The sequence below is a fragment of the Amblyomma maculatum genome, chromosome 1 (genome assembly GCF_055883805.1).
Source record: "Amblyomma maculatum isolate TAMU_Amacu chromosome 1, ASM5588380v1, whole genome shotgun sequence".
In the NCBI taxonomy this organism is placed as follows: domain Eukaryota; kingdom Metazoa; phylum Arthropoda; class Arachnida; order Ixodida; family Ixodidae; genus Amblyomma; species Amblyomma maculatum.
This window is the reverse complement of record NC_139344.1, coordinates 376352159-376362834: the sequence shown is the minus strand read 5'-3', so window position 1 is coordinate 376362834 and position 10676 is coordinate 376352159. Positions and strand designations below refer to the sequence as shown.

General features: G+C 44.1%; 1 protein-coding gene across 1 annotated transcript in view; it reads left to right on the top strand.

Moving 5' to 3' along the window:
* The window catches only part of LOC146208304 (cubilin-like), a 144984-nt gene that overhangs the window by 61225 nt on the left and 73083 nt on the right, over nt 1-10676 (top strand). The window lies entirely within an intron of this gene.

Below are 10676 nucleotides of genomic sequence, written 5' to 3'. Positions count from 1 at the left end.
GGAGCGAGGCGAACCGCTCCCGCTGCTGCCTCGTTGGCGACGGTGGTTCGGTGATTGACGCAGTAAGCGTAAAAGGGTGGAAAGCCCACCGGCTCGGCTTGTGTGTTCATTCTGTTTCGAGGTATAGGAAACATCCCCCAGTTCCCGCGATAAACCTTTCAACTGCTAGTCGGCAGCGCTTGCACCGTCGTGTGCCTCATTCCCTCGTGTCTGCGCCGCTCCTAAGCGGAATGAGGCAGTCACATATAACGATGGTCTCTTTCTCTTTCGCTCCCGCATTCACCCCTTGGTAGTCTCCGTTCACTATAGCTGCTCGTATCAGCTCACGCTCGAGGCGCTCCTTGGATAGTGTCCCGTTCTCTGTCTTCTTTTTGTGTGTTTTGCGTAATTCGGGTGGAGTCGTCGTAATTGCTTTGACGTTCGGTGATAGGACGTGTGCTCGTCCACAGCTCTGGACCCGACGGCCCCGGCTCCAGCTTGTTTATGCGACGAAGCATAAAGAGAGCTAGAAACAAAGTCTAGCTACGGTATAAACTGGCTCGGAGTCGCTCTGCTCTCGTCTTTTTCTCGAAGTTATCACCCTTGCTTTAAACGCGTGTTAATTATGCGACCGCCTTTTCGTTTTCCAGGTTGAAGCGGATGTGACAGTGGTGTTTAACTTTTGTTTGCTCTGCTTTATTGCCCAAATATTTAGCGGGTGCATTCTTATCAAAGCGGAAGAAGATAGCGCCACTTGTCTCTAGTCTTTTCGGTAGCCGAAACGCACTAATTTGTCGCGGTGATTGCACAGGCAGCATATACCCACATACCGTTAGCTGCCGTTGTGTTATATATAGACAGAATCACATGACGCTCTCTCCACAATGCGACATTTCTATCAACATGCTTTGAAAGTGTGACGAGGCAGAATCTGTCCCATAGCAGATGCAGATGGAGCGCGACTTGTATTTTAGTGTGCAAGTCGGGACGGGCGAGAATAGAGTAACACATGCCTATTGTCATTCGCATTGCTTTTTTTTTTGTTTGGCTATTTACACGCGCTAACATTAAAGCAACGAAAGGAAAAATAAATTATCTCTTTTTGTGGGTATTTGTCGCAAACAACGTAAATTTAAAAAAGAATAATGAGAAGCAACATGACGAGAGATTTACGAAAATAGATTCACCATGCTAGTTTTGTAACTAGTTCAAAAAATGCAACGTCAGAGATATTCAGATAATATCTGATATGTTCAAAAGCCAAACCGCAAGAAACAGACATGAATTCCGTTGCAACTGAAGCAGTTTTAAGCCGAAAGCCGTTCTAGGCAAGAATTGTCCGCGAGATTCTGCGAGATTCCGCGAGATGTGTCAGCGAGACGTCGCATTATCTTCTGACGTCACCATAATTTCCCCTGTAAGGATGTCGCAAAGGGTCCTGACGACGAAGCCCAAGAAAGAAACTGATGAAATTATGGTATTTGCTAAACAACGATAACGAGTATACAAATACGCAAGATAGATGAAGAAGAGAAGAGGCAGACAGAAGAGGAAGAAAAGAAAAAAAAAGAAAGGCTTTCGCCATTAAGCTCTTAAGTGAAGCTAGGTGTAATCCTGTAATTTTTTTAACACGAAATTGCAATCACAATTTTCCACGTGGCGCCACAGTTTAGCTTTAATCGAAAGATTCCTGAAGAAAAAAAAAGAGTATCGGTGTTTATCCTTTCACCAACTTTGTGAGAAAAAGCCATACGTGATAACTGAAGGGGCATGCCGACCTATGCTTGTCCGCCAGTGAGGCGTTGCGAAAACCCACTCGATTTCTGTACTTGTAGCCTCTTGTGTATATTTCAGTTGCCGCTGCACGAGTCGAAATCATCCGGAATATAAAACACGCGCCCTCTCTCTTTCTCTTCTTCTCCCCTTCCGGTGACGTAGACAGCAACTGCTGCCCCCCCTCCTGCGCGCCGCGAGTTACGTCGGTCGCAGGTAAGCCAGCGGCGAACTGAAACTCCCTAACGGCTTTGCTGTGCACGCTTGCTGTCATTGCGAGGAAAAGGAAGAGAAAGGGTAACATTAAAGGAAAGGCTAGATTATGCCTCTTTCTATAATGGAGGTATGCAATAACAATCTCACTTCGGTGGACATCGTAACTACTCCGTGGGGGAGAGAATGGAACGGGAGTGAAAATGGAGTAGATTGGGAGTTAAATGACAAAGAGGAGTGAAAGAAAATGCCAGGTACGTTGCACTCCTCACTCGGGCGAATGCCGCTTGTGCTCGGGAAGGTATAGCCGCATTTCAATAGACTAGAAACTATTTCACTCCGAATTGATGATAACAACAAATGCGACCTGGAGAACAGCATATACGTTCTGCTCACTACGGACTATTTTAGCTTCCGCGGTACAAACGAAACCATATTTGACTCCAAAGAGGTTGCTTTTCTTACCCATGTGACACCCGCCGGGCTCTGGCTTGACGGAACAGCGCGTTCAAGTTCTGCAGAACAAGATTTTCGCGTGGGCCAGAGAGCGAGTTCAAACCGCTTAAACCCAGCTACAGAGACTAAAATCGTCTATGAAAAGCGAGCATAAAAGATCAATGACAAAAAAAATTAAATTAAATCAACGCCCCGGCTCACTTTCTTGGTTATTCAGAGGCATCACTAGGTCTCCAGCTCGTGCTGGGTTGCGCCTTTACGAAGAAAACAAAGCGTCAGAGAGGAGCAACAATGGAAAGAAAACGACCTTCCAAGGCATTATGGAGAGTTCTTCGCGAAACGTATACTCACTACCGCGATGGCGCGGGGGTCACAGCGGGGTCCATGTATCTCGTCTCCCGAGAGTCGTTTGGCCATGCAGCGACCACCGACATCGCCCACGTGTTCTTAGCCCTGGGACGGGGAGTGAGAACACCTGGAGAGAGTCTCTGCGATCATGAACGCGCCCTCGAAGCAACTATTATGCGTTTTAATTCCGGTCAGATTTTTTTTTTATCTTTTTTCAAGGAAAACAACCATGGGAGCAAAACGAACTGCCTCACTCTATGTCGTGCGCGCGGAGATGATTCGGGTCGCAGCAAATGTCTACATTTTGCGGCGGCATTGGTCCGTAACCTCAGAAAATGGGATCCCTAAAATTACATATTTCCCTCTTTAATAAAGAGGCGAATATTTTATGCGCACTATAGCCTCTTTGCTCGCGAACATCAGCATGAAAAGAGCTTTGCAGTGAGAATTTTCAGTTGTGTGTATGGCGCTATGGTTATTCCGCCTCTTCTAGTAACCTGCACTATAGCGGCTTGTTTCTTTTGAAAGATTTCATAATTCTTTATTTTTGTTTACCACTGAGTTTACCAAGGCTATCTGTCATATTTAGTACATCTTAATGTTCATTCAAAGTGTGGCTCGCTTGATATGACAGTAACTCTTTGCCGTAACTGGCTCGAGTTAAGAAGTTCGCGTGTTCTGTGCATAAAACTGTGTATATGATTAAATATCCTGTCGAAATTTTTGTGTTTGTTTGTTCCATGCAAACGTGGACATATTTTTTTTACAAATAAACGTGACTGGCCAAGAGCATGTCCTGCTTCAAAGATGTCTCTGGTGTGCACACCACGGACATTACGCGTGCGAGGCAGTTTTAAAAATGCATAACAATATTTTGCTGTATCATCAGTCAGTTACAGTTAGTTACACCGCGCAGTGGTGCTGCATACAAGGAACGGTAGTCGGGCTCAGAATAAATTAAAGTGCATTACGAAGCTTTGCTTTTTTTAACCAAAACAGTTTATCCATGCAGATAGTTTTCCAGTAGAGTCAATTGACAGGACTATATCGGTGGCTTTACTTGACATGTGCGTGACTCTCTTGAAACGAATTTTTTACAAATTTTTGTTAAAATGTTTCCATAATCCTCGCTGTTTTTTTTTTTTTTTTTTTTTTTGCGTAATGCTTATCGCATGTTGGTCGCGTTTATGTGCCGCAGAAAATTTTACGTACGTAGGTTTATAGGACTTTAGCTGTTGACAGCTTTCATTTAGCCATTTAAGCAGGTTTTCAGATACTGGTTAGTCAATGTTTTAAGGTAAGCATAGGTTAGCGCAGTCTTAAACATTACTATAAGGTCAGTGTTCTCAATTTTAGCTGTTATTGTTATATAACAAAAAACAAGATAGGCTTCAATATTGATCCTTCGCGTACTCTATTTTTTACGTCGAACCCAAGAGGAGTAATTATTAACGTTCATGAATAGGAACCATCGGCCAAAATAGTATTTCGTTCCCGTAGCACCTATTTTTACAGCATTCCGAATTAATAAGTATTTTATGACTAGCCGTGTCGAGATCTTTTCGCAAGCCTTAAAACAGCCCTGATGTCTAATCGCTGTCTGCAATACTTTGCGTTATTTTTTTATTTTACGTAAAATGTCGTTTGGTCAGTTGATTAGAATTTTTGAAATATGAACTTGGAGATAGGTATACCCCTCTCTTTCTTCAAGAACGCAGTCATACAATCCTTAATAGCTCTCTCAAAGACCTGTGATGAAACACGACATTTTGGTTTTGATCGATAGTTTGTAATTACGTGTCTGTCTCCCTGTTTGTAGACCGTGGTAACGCTTGCTATTTCTAAATGCTCAAGAAAGATAGCGTTGTCGAACACTCCGTTAGTAATACATCCATGGACATTTGAAGCTAGTTTTCTTGGCTCGGCATTACTTTCATTATGATCCCGCGGCAATATCACTTCTTGTTCTGCTATGTAAATGTTCGTGCTGTGAAACATGGAAGAAAGCACTAGGATTCGGCAAAGAACTGATTTGTCCCGTCGGTTGTTTGCTGCCTTTGATCACGTCCCTCCCTGATTCTATAAAGCATTCATTTATCGAGCTAATCAGGCAAGGTTAACTTTAGTGAGATTCCTGCCGTCATCCTGCTTCGTTGGCAAAACAAATAATAATTGTTAAGAAAGCGTTAAGGTACACTTTGCAAACGCCAAGTCACTACTTTGTCCATCCGAGTCATTATCATTTATTTTGAAACAACATCCGGAAATACTTAGTCCTTGAGCCATAAATCTGAAAGAATATAGTCCGGAGAAACTTGCCGGAAGGAATGAGAGGGCTGGAGAGAGAAAGAGAAGCTAAGGAGCAGCTCTTAAAACGTGCCTTCAAATAAAGTTGCTCGTTGTACATAAATCACGACTGCTCGGGCTCCAGGCCCTTGGGGGCACTCCCACGCCAAGAATTCTCGGCCCTCGTCAAGTTGTCAAAAATATGGCCCAGCTTCCGGTTTCTCTGGCCTGGCCGCAATCCTTTTGCTTTCTTTACACTTCGCGGTAACCGCACAGGTGCCACTAGTATTCCCACAGGATGCGTGAGGATGCTAGGGAGCTTGCGTTATCCCATCCGGTGCCATTGTTACTAGCCTATCAGCGCGCGAAGGGGATCGATGTTGGCTGGTGTGCTTTTGATCACATTGTAAACTGCACTGCTTTGCGGTCATTTCACTGCCATCTACGAGTAGCAGTGCTTCTTAGATACTATCAGCTTCATACGCCTACAAGACTCTTTGTAGTGTTTTTTTTTTTTTTTTTTAATAGAAAACAAGCGTCCGGTTTTCCCGTGGACTATCTGTTTTCTGCTTGGTTTCGACTTGACTTTCTCTCTTTCCAGCTTCAAGAGCGAACAAATGCAGGTCATGGGCGTGAATTGCGCGATCGGCGGCGCGTTATTTTATGCCTTTTTGTTTAATCCTTCTTGTCGAGCCGTCTCGACGAGCCATAGCTTCATTTCAATCGCTTTGTGTGCAATGACGCCAAACCAACACAGGGCTCGTTCATCCGAGTACGGTCGCTATGTTTAGCAAAGTGAGCTTGCCAGTCTTGCCAAAGTGCCTGTTTAAAGCTTTATAAAAGGACTCCAAAGCCACCGCATGCTGGCGCTTGTGCCACTTGTCGAATTACAGTACGACTGATGGCGTTTTGCGCGCTTCTAGCTCGCCAGGAATAAGTAAAAAATCTGTCCAGTCTGAGTATATATAGACGTTAGGCGCACATTGCATGAACTTTCAGCCGTAATCAAGCGTCAGCCTGAGTGGATGGGAGATGTCACTGATGAACTACTCTAATAATTTCCCATAACTTCGCTTTCTTGTACGCGAGATCCGCAAGTTATTTAAGACTAGCAGCTCCCCCTAATAAAACAGTATTCACTTATTAGTACCCATGATATTGAGTAATTACTCCATTGATACAAATCTGCTCCACCATAGTTGATTCCAATTAATATTGAGTCATGCAAACACTTCGACAGAACAGCAGATTGGGCTTGTTGGTGATCCATTACAAGTCAACAGCGCAAACAACGTAACGGGAACGCGAGATAAGTGGACGACACAACAAGCGCTCGTTTTGCCATCCTCTTATCTTGTATTCCCGTTACGTTGTTAACGCTGTTAAGATATAACCAAGCACTTCACTGAAACGAACGAAGTGTTGGCCAGGCTTTCGACAATGAATGACGTTGAATTTCTTAGCAAAAGCAAAAAAAAAATTGAATGTAATAAGACAAAACATGAATAGACCAGAACCCGAATTTATAAGAAATACAGAAAAGAAGTGCGTATACTGCCCATGTTACCACTCCACATAAAATATTACAATGCGTGTCCGCATAATCTGTGCTACTTTTGAGTGTGATGGGATCGACCAAGTGTAATTTATGTAAGCTTATGACCACAAGCTTCGCAAATTTGTAGTGCGGCTAACGTTAAAATCGCGTTCTGGTTCCGCAAGCCTTTCTCTCCATTTTTTCGCTACGTGCCTTCAAAAGGACGAGCTGAAGACCAAAAACCCAAGTGCCGCTTCAATAAAATGTTCAAACGCTCGTTAGTATGAAGTGCGCTTGAGCTTTCATACTTCTTGCTTTTTTTTTTTTTTTAATGAAACCACAAGCTGACATTTCGTCTCGTTCATTGTTGAAAAGTTGTCGTTTAGCAGCCTCGCTGCGGTCTTCTCTACGCCTGAATCAGCCGAGCCGTGGTTGCGCAACCGGGCTCCTGCTTCTATTTCGAGATGATAAAAGCCGGCTGCCCTTGCGAAGTCGTTTGGAGTGCTCGCTCTTCACGTGATGAAAGCAGTCCGGCATCTGTTGCGACTTTGCCGTCAAGCGCCCTTCTTTCCTGTGTTGGACACGTCCTCGACGCGGCAATTGTGGCCAAGAGCCGCAATTCTCTGAGGTTTCTGGTCTGCGCTAGCGTGATGCAACAGCTTCACGACACCTTTTTCTCTGACTTGCTACAAGTTACATAAATTTGAGCTTGTATTGCTAGAAAAACAGAATAAATGACTAGATATATGACGGATGGCGCTAACCGTGATGCCGAACATGTTAATCATCTATACTGCACAATAACGTCCGCCACAGTTGCATCATTTGCGTCTCGTTCTCTCAGGGCGGAAGATCGTCGGCGCACAAAAATCAGCGCTTTCTCATATGCGCAGATGCTCTGCTTTCGCGAAGACGTTTGTGTTGCTTATTTTAGTGGTAGAAACACGGGACAGTGCGAAATCTTTCTAGAGCTTTCTTCCCGGAAGCACTTCTTTCGCTTTTTTTTTCATTGTTTTTTTTTATATTTTGTTTTTTTTTTACAGCAGACGGGCACGAATGCCATCAGACGTATCGATCCCAATGCATGCCTCCGTTCTCATTTCTGTCTCCCTATGAGCTGACTCCACATTCCTCTGACCTAGTTTCCTTTTCTTTTTATGAGCGTAACGTTTCGATCGCTGCTCGTCTTGTAAGCTAGTCCGGTTTCGGAGTCATGCGAAGCGTGAGTTTGCGGCCAGAACGTTCCTGTTACAATCAAGCAAGTGTTATTACAGCACACGACTGTAAATATTGGGCAAGTCGGATGTTTGGTTTGGTTTGTTTTGTTTTGTGGATTTAACGTCCCAAAGCGACTCAGGCTATGAGAGACGTCGTAGTGGAGGACTCCGGATGTAAGCATACACGCTGTTTCATAGGTTCCAGATGTAAAATTGCAATGTATTGCAGAGGGATTGCAAGACGATGCCTAATATTTTCGTTTCTATGTTATCGGAAGAGGCTTTCCTCCGTGTATACCACAGACAAAGCGCTTTAAATATCGTTACTTTTCTAGCTTCGAATATCCTAATGACTTGTAACTAGGTGTGTGCGAATGGTGATTTTTTGAATTTGAGTCGAATACGAATAGTGCAGTTTCGCTACCGAACCGAATTGTACATTTTTTTTTACTACTACTAGCTACTTATTCGCATGATTCGAGTATTCGTAGAAAACGAGCAATTGTAGGAAACAGTGAAGCGTTAGCGGGGGGATAGCGCCCTAAAGCCATCAAATTCGCCAGACTTATTTGCGCTGGGGAAAAGCAATGCGATGCTAGTATTTACTCCGTGAACGTCGCCACGTGCAATGCCCCATTTTATCCACATGCACGTGCCACTGTCGTTGCCCCGTCGCCATCGCTATATGGCATTTCTATGCACTTTTCGCGATCTCCGTCACCGGCTTAGTGTTGTATACCACTTTTGCTCACGACCGTACATAGGGGAAATTATATTCGGCTACAGACGCGGGCAACCATTCATCTAGGACGCATTCATATGAGCTTCTATCCTGTCGTATCTCTTGTTTCTTCTCGTGTTCGTCACTTTATCGCGGGTTTTTTATTCAAAGGGCACGTAACCACTAGCCCGTCAGAACGATCCACCAGAGTAGATGAAGGGCGTGACGGCTACGGATGTGCGTGGCTTTAGCGACCAGACATGAAATCAATGTTTGCTGACCCGGTGCCTCCTTTAGGATGCAGTGGCTAGACCTTACTAAGACCTGCACGTCCACCAATTTTTAGGATTATGCATAAGCATTAGGAACGTTCTCGAAGGGTACAGCACGCTGAGTAATCCATTACGGAAAACATCGCTGCCACATGCTCTGCGACGTTCTAGCAGTACTCCAAAAAATAGTAGCTGTACCAGAGGTCCAAGTAAACTGTGAGGTGTACCTAATTCGTACTTCGAGCCAATTTCTGGAATACGTTTCGAAAACTTGAGAACATTTCAATTCGCTGCGAATAATTGTGGACACACATGGTTTCCCTCATTCAGCGAATCAGGAAGACAGATGTTCGAGTCGCTGTTCGCACACCTCTAGCTATCTATTTATTTATTTATTTACAATACTATCAGTGCTATTCAGGACTAAGATAGGAGTGGTTTGTTTTCATCGAAAGCACACATATAATAGTAAACTAAAGAAAATGCGCATGAAATACAGTTCAATTCGCTTCTTGCGAGAGAGTTCTACAGAGGGAATTATTTTATATTTGTTCAAATCGCCAGCCACTTGTTAGCTAGCAAAGAAGAATCATATGCTGAGCATATGATACTTCTATGATACAGCTATGATACAGCTAGCAGCGACGCCTGTTGAAAGCTTTTCAAACGCTTGTGCATCAGAGAAGAGAGCGCGAATTTGCAGAAATATTATCTGCTCGATATGTCACACATAAGCACTGCACTCACAAAAAAGGAAGCCCGGCAGATAAAAATACTTCAACAGATCCAGGGTTGCTGCCTCGTCAGGCAGTCCGCTCTATTCAAAGACGGTTTTTGGAAACAAAAGACAGCAAGTGGCGTTCCTTTTTCGTCAAAGCTACAAAATTGTTTTGTTATGCTTCACTATATTATAGGTAGCGTTGAACTAGATGTTGGTGCTATAACTCAAGCACTGTTCCTCAATTTCAAATTCTGCACGGGTACCTGAAGTGCAGGCACAAGGAGGGCGCACACTGCACCGCAGTAAGTGTGAATATGCGTGCAATGTCTACATTGTAGCCATGCAAACTGAATACATTCCTACGACTTCTCAGCTTTCACAATGCCGTGAAGAGCATCTATACGTGGGAACGACCACTGATTTCATTGCGCCCTGGTGCGCGGCACGCAACAAACGTGACCACGTTTTTCAGCCCGCACGTGGAGACCATCGGTGAAGCAACGGCGGAAGGCTGTCTTCATTTCCGCTGCATTAAGAAAATGTCGACCCTGAAAACATCTGAGGCCTTTGAACAGTGGCGACACGCGACACGCAACACGCACAAAGCACGCAAACATCGCAAACAGTATTCACGGAATGTTTATATATATATATATATATATATATATATATATATATATATATATATATATATATATATATATTTCTCAAAGACCCTCATTTCCGGAACGGAGGTTCTAAACATTGTCGACAGTGCATGCACGCAACCACGCCAGTAAAGACGAGGCATGCAGTTGATGACTCTAGCATTACTTAGACCTCCTGGAGTTCAGGGCCACCGTCGAAAGGCGACCACCACACATAGCTTTCTGACCTGCGACCTCATTGCAGAAAAACGCCGTCAAGTAGCTTACCCTCGGATGCTGGTACAGTTATATTCGCTCGGCACTATGGGTATGAGGTGTGTTTCGCTTCCGGTTTCTAGATTGCGGGCTACTCACACGGACAAGCCGCTGACTACAACATTCGGCAGTAGCTCTTCACTATACTGCTGCAGGATATTTTAAACCCAGGCCTAGCTATAATAGTTCTTTTCAACTACTCCACAGGTACCTAGCCAAAAAAACTTTCTTGTCTGTAAGGCGGTGCAAAT